The sequence below is a fragment of the Triticum urartu genome, unplaced genomic scaffold (genome assembly GCF_056163025.1).
Source record: "Triticum urartu cultivar PI428250 unplaced genomic scaffold, HENAU_Tu73 scaffold401, whole genome shotgun sequence".
Classification (NCBI taxonomy): domain Eukaryota; kingdom Viridiplantae; phylum Streptophyta; class Magnoliopsida; order Poales; family Poaceae; genus Triticum; species Triticum urartu.
In genome coordinates, this window is record NW_028260580.1 from 12,340 (window position 1) to 25,230 (window position 12,891).

General features: G+C 35.8%; 2 non-coding genes across 2 annotated transcripts; both read right to left on the reverse strand.

The window, feature by feature from the left end:
• Positions 1 to 6,102: 6,102 nt before the first annotated feature.
• Positions 6,103 to 6,176, reverse strand: TRNAW-CCA (transfer RNA tryptophan (anticodon CCA)). The gene has a single exon. It is a non-coding gene; the product is annotated as a tRNA-Trp (tRNA).
• A 139-nt stretch (positions 6,177 to 6,315) lies between these two features.
• On the reverse strand, positions 6,316 to 6,389 carry TRNAP-UGG (transfer RNA proline (anticodon UGG)). Its single transcript has one exon. It is a non-coding gene; the product is annotated as a tRNA-Pro (tRNA).
• Positions 6,390 to 12,891: the final 6,502 nt, after the last annotated feature.

The following is a 12,891-nucleotide window of genomic DNA, read 5'->3' on the forward strand; positions in this document are numbered from 1 at the left end:
TTCTAGGTTCACTAGGATTCTTATCGGTTGGGATTTCCAGTTATCTTGGTAAGAATATTATATCTATACTTCCATCTCAAGAAATTCTTTTTTTTCCGCAGGGGGTCGTGATGTCTTTCTACGGAATCGCAGGCCTATTCATTAGCTCCTACTTGTGGTGTACTATTTTGTGGAATGTAGGTAGTGGTTATGACCGATTCGATAGAAAAGAGGGAATAGTGTGCATTTTTCGTTGGGGATTCCCTGGAATAAAACGTCGCGTCTTCCTTCGATTCCTTATGCGGGATATCCAATCAATTAGAATTCAGGTTAAAGAGGGTCTTTATCCTCGTCGTATTCTTTATATGGAAATCCGGGGCCAGGGGATCATTCCCTTGACTCGTACTGATGATAAATTTTTTACTCCACGAGAAATTGAACAAAAAGCTGCCGAATTGGCCTATTTCTTGCGCGTACCAATTGAAGTATTTTGAGGTATCTTTTTTGAACTGAGTTGAATGAAGAAAAGAAGAATTGGAAGAAGAAAAGTTTTCTCAACACAGGGAGGAAGTCCCTTCTAAATTGGATTTGTTATTGTAAGGGGATTTTTAAGTATTTATCTAAAGGAAGGAACAAACGAGGATAAGAGAAATTTGCTTTTAATTTTTTTTTATCCAAGTTAGATATATCGCATACTATTCTTCCTTTTTCATCCGAAAGGGCTTTTTTTTTATTCTATTTCACTATTTCATTCCATCTAGATCTAAGAAAGAACCCAATGCACTGAAATTCCACTAATAACTAATATACAAAAAAGAAGAATAGATACAGGGTATCAAACCTATAGAGTTTTTGCTTCAAAGAAATAGAAATATCATGAAATAGAAATATCATCATATAGAGTCAGGGAATGGAATAGAGTCAGCGAATGAAGCATATTCATTAACAACTCCATTTACAGATCAAAAATGAAAAAAAAGAAAGCATTGCCTTCTTTACTATATCTTGTATTTATCGTACTTTTGCCTTGGGGGGTCTCTTCCTCATTTAACAAATGTCTGGAACTTTGGATTAAGAATTGGTGGAATACCAGGCAATCCGAAACTCTCTTAACTGATATTCAAGAGAAAAGGATTCTAGAAAGATTCATAGAATTAGAAGAACTTTCTCTCTTGGACGAGATGATAAAAGGGAAACTAAAGACACATGTACAAAAACCTCCTACAGGAATACACAAGGAAATAATACAATGGGTCAAAATAAATAATGAGGATCATCTCCATACCATTTTGCATTTCTCGACAAATATAATCTGTTTGGCTATTCTAAGTGGTTCTTTTTTTCTGGGTAAAGAGGAACTTGTCATTTTGAATTCTTGGGTTCAGGAATTCTTCTATAATTTAAATGACTCAATAAAAGCTTTTTTTATTCTTTTAGTTACTGATTTTTTTGTTGGATTTCACTCCACCCGTGGTTGGGAACTAGTAATTCGTTGGGTCTACAACGATTTTGGATGGGCTCCTAACGAGCTTATTTTCACTATTTTTGTTTGTAGTTTTCCAGTAATTCTAGATACATGTTTGAAATTTTGGGTCTTTTTTTGTTTAAATCGTCTATCTCCTTCGCTTGTAGTCATTTATCATTCAATTAGTGAAGCATAAATTCATTTGATCTCCCGATATTAATATTAATCAAATTAGCAAGCATCTTTTTTTAGAAAGAAAGCCCTTTTCCATTTTAGCAAAATTCTTTCTATTTATACCTACTTTAAGGTATTCATCATTGCAGTACAACTGTTGCAGTAGAATGACAACAGATTCGTGTATAGGGAACTAGATTAGCTTAGCTACCTATCTAATTTATTGTAGAAATTCTGGGATCTGCGATTGGACATGGAAAATAGAAATACTTTTTCTTGGGTAAAGGAACAGATAACTCGATCGATTTCTGTATCGATCATGATATACGTAATAACTCGGACATCTATTTCAAATGCATATCCCATTTTTGCGCAGCAGGGTTATGAAAACCCACGAGAAGCAACTGGACGAATTGTATGTGCCAATTGCCATTTAGCTAGCAAGCCCGTCGATATTGAAGTTCCCCAAGCTGTGCTTCCCGATACTGTATTTGAAGCAGTTCTTCGAATTCCTTATGATATGCAATTGAAACAAGTTCTTGCTAATGGAAAAAAGGGAGGGTTGAATGTAGGTGCTGTTCTTATTTTGCCCGAGGGATTCGAATTAGCGCCGCCCGATCGTATTTCCCCTGAGTTAAAAGAAAAGATAGGAAATCTTGCTTTTCAGAGTTATCGTCCCGATAAAAAAAACATTCTTGTGATAGGCCCTGTTCCCGGTAAGAAATATAGTGAAATTGTCTTTCCCATTCTTTCCCCTGATCCTGCTACGAAGAAAGATGCTCATTTCTTAAAATATCCCATATATGTAGGGGGAAACCGAGGAAGAGGACAGATCTATCCTGATGGTAGCAAGAGTAACAATACAGTCTATAATGCTACGTCAACAGGTATAGTAAGAAAAATACTACGTAAAGAAAAGGGGGGGTATGAAATATCCATAGTTGATGCATCAGATGGACGCCAAGTGATTGATATTATACCTCCCGGACCAGAACTTCTTGTTTCAGAGGGGGAATCCATCAAGCTTGATCAACCATTAACAAGCAATCCTAATGTGGGAGGTTTTGGTCAGGGGGACGCAGAAATCGTGCTTCAGGATCCATTACGTGTCCAAGGCCTTTTGTTCTTCTTCGCATCCGTTATTTTGGCACAAGTTTTTTTGGTTCTCAAAAAGAAACAGTTTGAAAAGGTTCAATTGTACGAAATGAATTTCTAGGTCCCGGGATTTCTTACCATCAAGTTGGTAAAAAGCCTCGATTTATTGGCAATTGCTAGAATTATCTATGATCTATTTTGGAAATCCTTTTTTTGTTTAGACTGCTTTTTGTTTATGAGATGTCTGGAATTCCTTATTTATATCCCATGCAAAAGAAGAGAATCCAAGGCAAAGGCGAGAACAATCAAATTAAAATTTCTTCTTTTTCGGAGGGATTGCAGGTCTTCTTAATCGTCTATTCGGCACAAGAAAAAGCCTTTTTCTTGTGCCGATTCTTCTTGTATCAAAATAAGAATCCTTTTTCTTCCTAATTCGTCAAAGATTACTATTTCTTCTTTATTCGGGTCTGTCTCTTGGACCTCTTTTTCTTTTGCTTAGGTTTAGCCGAGGTAGTGGACAAACAGAGGGGAAGAAAATATGGCGGGGGAAAAATTTCTTGTGATTGTGAGCAAATTGCTTGGCTTGTTTAATTAAGTTCAACTTCAAATTTACAGAAATTTTGCAAAAAAAAAGTAAACTCTTCCATTGAAGGTTTTTTTATTTTTAGGCTAGTTGAATAGTTTTGATTAAGGTTTTATTAGTTTATTACTCGAAACTAAATCAAGGATTTTCAGGATACTTCCTTCGTGGAATAAGATATTGGATCCTCGAGTGATCTCTTTTTCTTGTTGCTTCATAAGAGTGAATCGAATAGATTCAATTCGCGTTATAAGAGTAAAATAAAAATTCCGCGGGTCCTTTCCGCTCTAATCAGATAAAGGGGGGTAAGGACCCGCTAAGCTCCTACTTTTTCATGTTTACAATCTGGTCCCTCCGATTACTATAGAGATGAACCCAATCCAGAATATGAACCATAAAAGAAAACACCTACTAAACCAATCACAGCAATACCAGCTACAGTACCTATCAGCCAAAGAGGAATTCTTCCAGTAGTATCGGCCATTTCCCCTACTTTCCTCCACATTTTATCAATTGGTCATGCTAGAGACAAAAACAGTCATGGGTAGTTATAAGGATGGTATCCTTCCAAATGGGATAAGAGAATTCTTATTAGTCTCTTTCTTTCTCTCAATTGAAGAAGTAATTGGAAAATAAAACAGCAAGTACAAAAATGAGTAATAAACCCCAGTATAGACTGGTACGATTCAATTCAACATTTTGTTCATTCGGGTTTGATTGTGTCATAGTTCTATAGTTGGAATTTGTTTTATCGTTGGATGAACTGCATTGCTGATATTGATCCCAAGAAAAAAACAGTAGGTACAGCTAGTCCGTGAATAGCCAGCCATCGCACTGTAAAAATAGGATAGGTTCGATCTATGGTCATTGAGGGCCTCCTAAAAGGATCTACTAAATTCATCGAGTTGTTCTAAAGAATCAAAACGGTCGGTTATTAACGGAATTCCTTGTCGGCTTTCCGTGAAATACTCGTTTGGCCTAGGACTTCCAAACACGTCATAAGCTAAACCCGTACTGACAAATAACCAACCCGCAATGAATAGGGAAGGTATAGTAATGCTATGAATAACCCAGTATCGAATACTGGTAATAATATCAGCAAAAGAACGTTCTCCCGTGCTTCCAGACATGCTGAACTCCCAAAATTTTTGTACATTCAAAAAAGGAATTGATTCCGTAAAAGATGGGATCGACCAGTAAATAGAAAATTACTGATATTTCATCCTTGTGAGATTGTCAATTTTGTACCAAAGGTGTATTTTGAGTATACCGAATTAGTATAGCTATCCTTCCTATGGCACAGCAATCTGGTTTTGCCTGGTTCCGAAACATAATTACTTTTTTATTTTTTTTTTGTCTATAGGTAAGCTATATGTTATTCAAGGCATCAATAGAAAACCCCATTTTTGTAGGTTCTACTTACTTTTCATTGGCTTCGGAATAATAGAGTAATTCGGAATAGCAGCCAAAATCTTGGGAAAATCTAAGTTAATGATCAATAGGTTTGGATAAATAATTTAGGAAGGATATTCTCATACTGACACAATACAAGGACAAGTATATGTGAAATCTATCCTTTCATAATTCGTAATTCATCCTTGTATTGTTTGTTGGATTAGGTCTAACTTTCTTGACCAAACTGCGAGCGCGGAACTTTACGAGATGAAATAGGGAAAGACAGAAGATAGAATAGAACTTAAAAGGATAATTGAAGTGACTCGTCTTCGAATCTACTTTGGTTGGAGTTCGAAAAAGGAATAAAAATAAAGTAAATTCAAGGAAGAGCTTTCTTTTTTTTTTTTTTTAACAGCCCCTTGGCAGGTCGTGGAATGCTTTTGTTCTCCTCTTATTCCATATGGAATACAATCAGTTAAAATAAGAAGGAATAGGGGAATATTCGATCGTTCACTCCAAAAAGAGGGTCCTATTGAAAAAGAAATTATCCAAAATAGAAAGAAGTTTTTTTTTTCAAATTCAATTGTTTATTTATCTCTTATTCAAAAATTTCCCTGAAAATTGAATTTCTTTTTTTCATTCAATGGGGTTAGATGATCTAGTTCTTAATATTATTACTTTACTCAATTGACAAATTCCACAACAAATCTCTTGATTCGGAATTAGGGACTCATGTATCATCTGATGAATCCACTTTCTTTTACACTTCTGTATCTTACTCTATCTTGTTTTTTAGTATTATCTAAAATAACTGATGAATTATGAATTTTCCATAACTTAGGTAAATGCTTTACCAACATATGTAGTGTAGTAAAAAAAAATAAATGGAATTTAACTCTTTCATGCTTACTTTAACTAGTTATTTTGGTTTTCTACTGGCTGCTTTAACTATAACCCCAGCTCTATTTATTGGCTTGAACAAGATACGCCTTATTTGAATTGACTGAATAATTATAATTCAGAAAAGAAAAATCTTTCTTTGGGATTCCTGGCATTCTACGACTCTTTTCCAGACTAATTAGGAATTCTTTTCTTGGTCATTGAGATTCGTGGATAATTTAGAGTACTATTTAGGGATAGATCGTACCTCTTTTTTTATCCCCTCGAACAAATCGAAATGATTGAAGTTTTTCTATTTGGAATCGTCTTAGGCCTAATTCCTATTACTTTAGCGGGATTATTCGTGACTGCGTATTTGCAATACAGGCGTGGGGATCAGTTGGATCTTTGATTGAGTCATTTTTTTTTTTTGATTGACCTCCTCCAGACCAGAGAGGAGGTCAAATTGAAATTGGAGTTACAATTCAATTTTGTTAAGTTATTTTACTCTGCTTCGACATAAAATAGATGGAATCACGCTCTGTAGGATTTGAACCTACGACATCGGGTTTTGGAGACCCGCGTTCTACCGAACTGAACTAAGAGCGCTTTCATTCATTCAAAAAGAAAATCTTTTTCTATTCCTAATGTATCTCACGTACGTATAGTCTCCACAAATTCAAGTTATACCCACTTTACTTTAATTGATCTCGTCGCTACTGCCTATAAAGAAGAAAGAAGTAATAGGTAGGGATGACAGGATTTGAACCTGTGACATTTTGTACCCAAAACAAACGCGCTACCAAGCTGCGCTACATCCCTTTTCCAAATTAAATTGTTGTACAATGCCATTGTACACAATTCCTGTCTTCTTTTCCACATCATAATTTTCTTCTTCTTTCTTTCTCTATCTATATATAGAACCCTCGTGTCATTTCTTCTTTTTGGTCTCATATAATTAAGGAATTATATACATATAAAATCCAATATAATTTCGCCTATAAAAGAAGGATTACTTTTCCTTGGTAATATATAGGAAGAAGGGGTCATCTTTTTCTTTTTTAGGGATAGGAAAATTTCGTCGATATGGTTCATTTTATATATAGCATAACAATCTTGGGCAAGAGTTTATGATCATATATGTATTCCAACAAGGAAGGAGGATTTTCAATGCGGGATATAAAAACATATCTCTCTGTAGCACCCGTGCTAAGTACTCTATGGTTTGGTGCTTTAGCAGGTTTATTGATAGAAATTAATCGTTTATTCCCAGATGCTTTGTCATTCCCTTTTTTTTAATTCTAGTTATTGCTATGGGAGGGATAGATTTCTTCGTGATATGACAAAATTTGATCCTTTTCAATCTTTTTTTAGTATCGGAAGGAAAAAGAAAGAAAAGATGGATTGGGTTGAACCTCAGAGTCATTAAAAATTTGGTAAACCCCATTTTTGAAAATAGAAATTCAATTTAAAGGGGTACCCAAGCTAAATAAGGCCTCAGAAATCAGAGCATAGAAAAGGCGGGGCTGGCTAATTAAATGAAAGGATTTCGAACCAAAATCTTTGCTAATTCGACAAGGATTGTATTCTTTAATTATTTCTCTATTTTTTATTACTTAATTAAAGAATAAAAAAAAATTATTCTAATGAATTTTATTCTTCTTCTTCGGATTCAAAATAGAAGAATAAAAGAATAAGTAGAAGAATTAAGTTAAGTCAATCCAAAAAGAAAAGGAGGTTCATGGCCAAGGGAAAAGATGTTAGAATCAGAGTTATTTTGGAATGCATCAGTTGTGTTCGAAAAGGTGCCAATGAGGAATCGACGGGGATTTCTAGATATAGTACTCAAAAGAATCGCCACAATACACCCGGACAATTAGAATTCAAAAAATTTTGTCGTTATTGTCGCAAGCATACGACTCATCACGAAATAAAGAAATAGGAACATCGTGTGTTTGATCTTTCCAAACAACAGAAAGAGTAAGAACTTCATATTTAATATATAAAGAAAACATAGTATAGAATACAAAATACAAATCAACTCATCTGATTTCCGGTAGATATTATTTCATATGTATAGAGGGTATTCATATACTATAATATGAATCAAATAAGATATGGATCAAAGAAAAACTACTTCTTCTGGATCCTAAATTAATAAAATAAAGAAGTGAATTTTCAAATTTTCAAATTTTAAATAAGGAATAAATCATGTATACATCTAAACAACCTTTTCTTAAATCTAAGCAACCCTTTAGTAAATCCAAGCAAACTTTTAATAAATCCAAGCAACCCTTTCGTAAATCCAAGCAAACTTTTCGTAAATTCAAGCAACCTTTTCGTAAATCTAAACAACCTTTTCGTAGGCGTCCCCGGATTGGCCCGGGAGATCGAATTGATTATAGAAACATGAGTTTAATTAATAGATTTATTAGTGAACAAGGAAAAATATTATCGAGACGAATAAATAGATTAACCTTGAAACAACAACGATTAATTACTCTTGCTATAAAACAGGCTCGTATTTTATCTTTCTTACCGTTTCGTAACTATGAGAACGAAAAGCAATTTCAAGCCCAGTCAATTTCAATAATTACAGGTTCTAGACCCAGAAAAAATAGACATATTCCTCAATTAACGCAAAAGTACAATTCCAATCGAAACTTAAGAAACAACAACCAAAATTTAAGAAACAACAACCGGAACTTAAGTTCCGATTGTTGATGTTTTATTCGAATTCGAAAGGGCCAGACCTATATATATTATAAAGAAAGTAATCCAGCTCGTTGATTCCTACCACTTAATCTTAATTTATTGTATCTTCCCGGAGTTCCCTCTCCGGGAATTCATCTTTTATTATTCCAGTATATTACTTTATTTATACCTTTAATTGATGATCTTTATTTTATTGGAAATCGTGTAAAGATTATTTGGATTTGATACAGCTACTTGTGCAAGCATTTTACGATTAAGAATCAATTTCTTCTTGTACAGGTTGTGTATTAATTTACTATAACTATCGAATACTTTATATACCCGCGTTGCTGCGTTTATCCGAGTGATCCACAAACGACGAAAATCCCTCTTTTGCCTACCTCTATCTCGATGAGAGGAAACAAAAGCTCTTTTTACCTGTTGGGTAATCATTCGATTAAGTCTTAAATGAGCCCCTCTAAAGTTTGAGGCAAATGAACGCATTTTTGTTCGTCGTCTCCGGGCTATATATCCTCGCGGAACTCTGGTCATTGAATCAAATTAACCTTAATGAATAACTAATGATTTCTCTTCTTTTAGCCACCCTTTTTCTCATTAATAACAAAACTAATTATTCCGATATATAAAATATTAATTCCAATGGCTTTTGCTATAGTAACCTTCCCAACCACGATTTTTTATTCCACTCCGTTCAGTTATTTCTATACGAAATAACAAATTCATTCTAATAATACTAAAAAAAATAGTGGGTTCCATCGTTTCTATGGTTCCCTTTTAAACGGTGAGGCCCTCTCTATACACCGGAGCCCTTTCTTTCATCAAAAGGTATTGCGAACTTGTATAGTCCACATTCTTTGGCTCTACCTATCCATTATAGAGTAAATAGCTCTTTTCACAATAAGAGTTATCCATACAGTGACGGTATTTAATTATGAAAGTTGGCTAAGTAGCTGACCCTGTTAGTCCGTTCTTTTAAGATAAAGGAGCATAAGCCTTTTTCTTTTTATTACTATTTCCTCCGCTTAATGGATAACCATTTGCTACCAATGGGAGAATTGCTTCTTATTTCCAATTTAGATAATTGGATTTGCACCAAAGGAAACCATAAATTCCATATACCATAGAAATCTAGGATAGAGAAGCTATATCCTATTCATTGGTACTAATCATGGATACTTCAATTTTTTTTATATTTGTTTGAAGTCATGATCTGAACGAGTCGCACATACACCCTAGCACATGTTCCTCGACGCTGAGGGCATCCTTTAAGCGCGGCCGTTTTTCGAGCATTTCGTATTGGCTGTCTTGCGTTTCTAATAAGTTGTTTAACCGTCGGCATGTTGTATGTATATAGAAAAAAATGGATTGGTTTAGATCCATCTTAACCTGATGATTGCTCATCATGAAGTCTTTCTATTTTCTATTAAATCGAGGAAAACACGAATTTAGCTGTGAAATAACTTTACAAGAAATCCGGACACTACCAATCCTTAAACATTTCTGGAAACCACACTGGATCAGTATCGCAGTGCTTGTCAATCATTTCATCCCCTACAATATCGACAAGTCCATAAGCTTTGGCTTCGTCTGCTGACATAAAAACATCCCTTTCCATGTCTTCGGATACAACCCAAAAAGGCTTGCCTGTTCTTACTGCATAAACCCTTGTGATCATTTCGCGAACTTTGTGTAACTCTTCTACTTCTAGTAAAAATTCTGGTGTCCTTGCCCGATAATAAGCACTAGCAGGTTGGTGAAGCATAATCCTCGCGTGAGGGAATGCTATACGCTTGGTGGGTTCTCCTCCAAGCAGAATGAAGGACGCCATGGAGGCGGCTATTCCGAGGCATATTGTATATATATCTGGTGTCACCGTTTGCATCGTATCAAAAATAGCCATTCCTGAGATTAGCCACCCGCCTGGGGAGTTTATAAACAAAAAAATATACACTAATTCCATCTTCTATACTCAGATATACCATGAGACCTGTAATATGATTCGTGATCTCGCAACGAATCTCTTGACCTAAAAAAAGTGTCCTTTCTCGATACATAACATTGTATAAGTCAACCCAAGTCGCTTCTTCATCTCCAGGAATCCGGTAAGGTACTTTTGGAACACCAATGGGCATATTAGATTAATATTATTAAATTTAAGTAAGAAAACCACACTTTAATATGGAAACGTAAGAATGGAACAGAAAGAAAGAATCCGCAGTTTATTGTCTTAATTTTTATTCTTATTCTATATGAATATTATAGATTCTATTAATACGTAGATTGAAAGGTTATACATATAAGGAATGTAAGACAGATTGAATAAAGAAAAGGGAATGGGTGATTTGAATGCTAAACAAAGAGGGGTAGCGATCTATTCTTCGTTTTTTCCAAATTGGCCAAGTTACCCATTGCATATTGGCACTTATCGAGTATAGAATAGATCTGCTTCTCTTTCTTCTTATGAACAGAATTGGCTTCTTATTTTTAATGGAATGAAATAAATATTCGCGCTTTCTGACACAGAATCCCCTAGAAGGGTTAGGTACATAGGATATGGATAGTCTTTTTCAATGCGATAAAATAAAGCGACATCGTGTCTATTTTTCTTTGCTAAAGGGGTATTTCCATGGGTTTGCCTTGGTATCGTGTTCATACTGTCGTATTGAATGATCCGGGTCGATTGCTTGCGGTGCATATAATGCACACAGCTCTAGTTTCTGGTTGGGCTGGCTCAATGGCTTTATACGAATTAGCAGTTTTTGATCCCTCTGATCCTGTTCTGGATCCAATGTGGAGACAAGGTATGTTCGTAATTCCCTTCATGACTCGTTTAGGAATAACGGATTCGTGGGGTGGTTGGAGTATTTCAGGAGGAACTGTAACAAATCCGGGTATTTGGAGTTATGAAGGTGTGGCAGGTACGCATATTGTGTTTTCTGGCTTGTGTTTCTTGGCAGCGATCTGGCATTGGGTATATTGGGACCTAGAAATATTCTCTGATGAGCGGACGGGAAAACCCTCTTTGGATTTGCCCAAGATCTTTGGAATTCATTTATTTCTTGCAGGGGTGGCTTGCTTTGGCTTTGGGGCATTTCATGTAACGGGTTTGTATGGTCCTGGGATATGGGTATCCGATCCTTATGGACTAACTGGAAAAGTACAAGCTGTAAATCCAGCGTGGGGTGCAGAAGGTTTTGATCCTTTTGTTCCGGGGGGAATAGCTTCTCATCATATTGCTGCGGGTACATTGGGTATATTAGCGGGCTTATTCCATCTTAGTGTCCGTCCGCCTCAACGTCTATATAAAGGATTACGTATGGGCAATATTGAAACTGTACTTTCCAGTAGTATCGCTGCTGTTTTTTTTGCAGCTTTCGTAGTTGCTGGAACTATGTGGTATGGGTCAGCAACGACCCCAATCGAATTATTTGGGCCTACTCGTTATCAGTGGGATCAGGGATACTTTCAGCAAGAAATATATCGAAGAGTTAGCAATGGTTTAGCCGAAAATCTTAGTTTATCAGAAGCTTGGTCTAAAATTCCCGAAAAATTAGCCTTTTATGATTATATTGGTAATAATCCGGCAAAAGGGGGATTATTCAGAGCAGGCTCAATGGACAATGGGGATGGAATAGCTGTTGGATGGTTAGGACATCCCGTCTTTAGAGATAAAGAAGGACGTGAGCTTTTTGTACGCCGTATGCCTACTTTTTTTGAAACATTTCCGGTTGTTTTGGTAGATGAGGAGGGAATTGTTAGAGCAGACGTTCCTTTTAGAAGAGCAGAATCCAAATATAGTGTTGAACAAGTAGGTGTAACGGTGGAGTTCTATGGTGGCGAACTTAATGGAGTAAGTTATTCTGATCCTGCTACTGTAAAAAAATATGCGAGGCGTTCTCAATTAGGGGAAATTTTTGAATTAGACCGGGCTACTTTGAAATCTGATGGTGTTTTTCGCAGCAGTCCAAGGGGTTGGTTCACTTTTGGTCATGCTACCTTTGCTTTGCTCTTCTTTTTCGGACACATTTGGCATGGCGCTAGAACATTGTTCCGAGATGTTTTTGCTGGTATTGATCCAGATTTGGATGCTCAAGTGGAATTTGGAACATTCCAAAAAGTGGGAGATCCAACTACAAGGAAACAGGCAGTTTGATACACATTGTTATAGTATCTTTCACCTCTCTTTTTTGATTTGACATGGGAAACATCTCCCATCCTTTCTTTGACTCTTTTTCTTTCTTTATATGGGAAATTATCCCAAATGACAAATGAATAGGTGTGGAAGTTATAATTGTAAATAAACCAGGATCGAATCTATGGAAGCATTGGTTTATACGTTCCTTTTAGTTTCGACTTTAGGGATAATTTTTTTCGCTATCTTCTTCCGAGAACCACCTAAGGTTCCACCAACTCCAACTAAAAGAATAAAATAATTTCATTTAAGTAAGAAGTCCCCCTATCTGGGAGACTTCTTACTTAAATTAGTCTCCGTGTTCTTCGAATGGATCTCTTAATTGTTGAGAGGGTTGCCCAAACGCGGTATATAAGGCATACCCAGTAAAGCTTACAAGTAAACCAGATATGGAGATGGCGACTAAAGTTGCTGTTT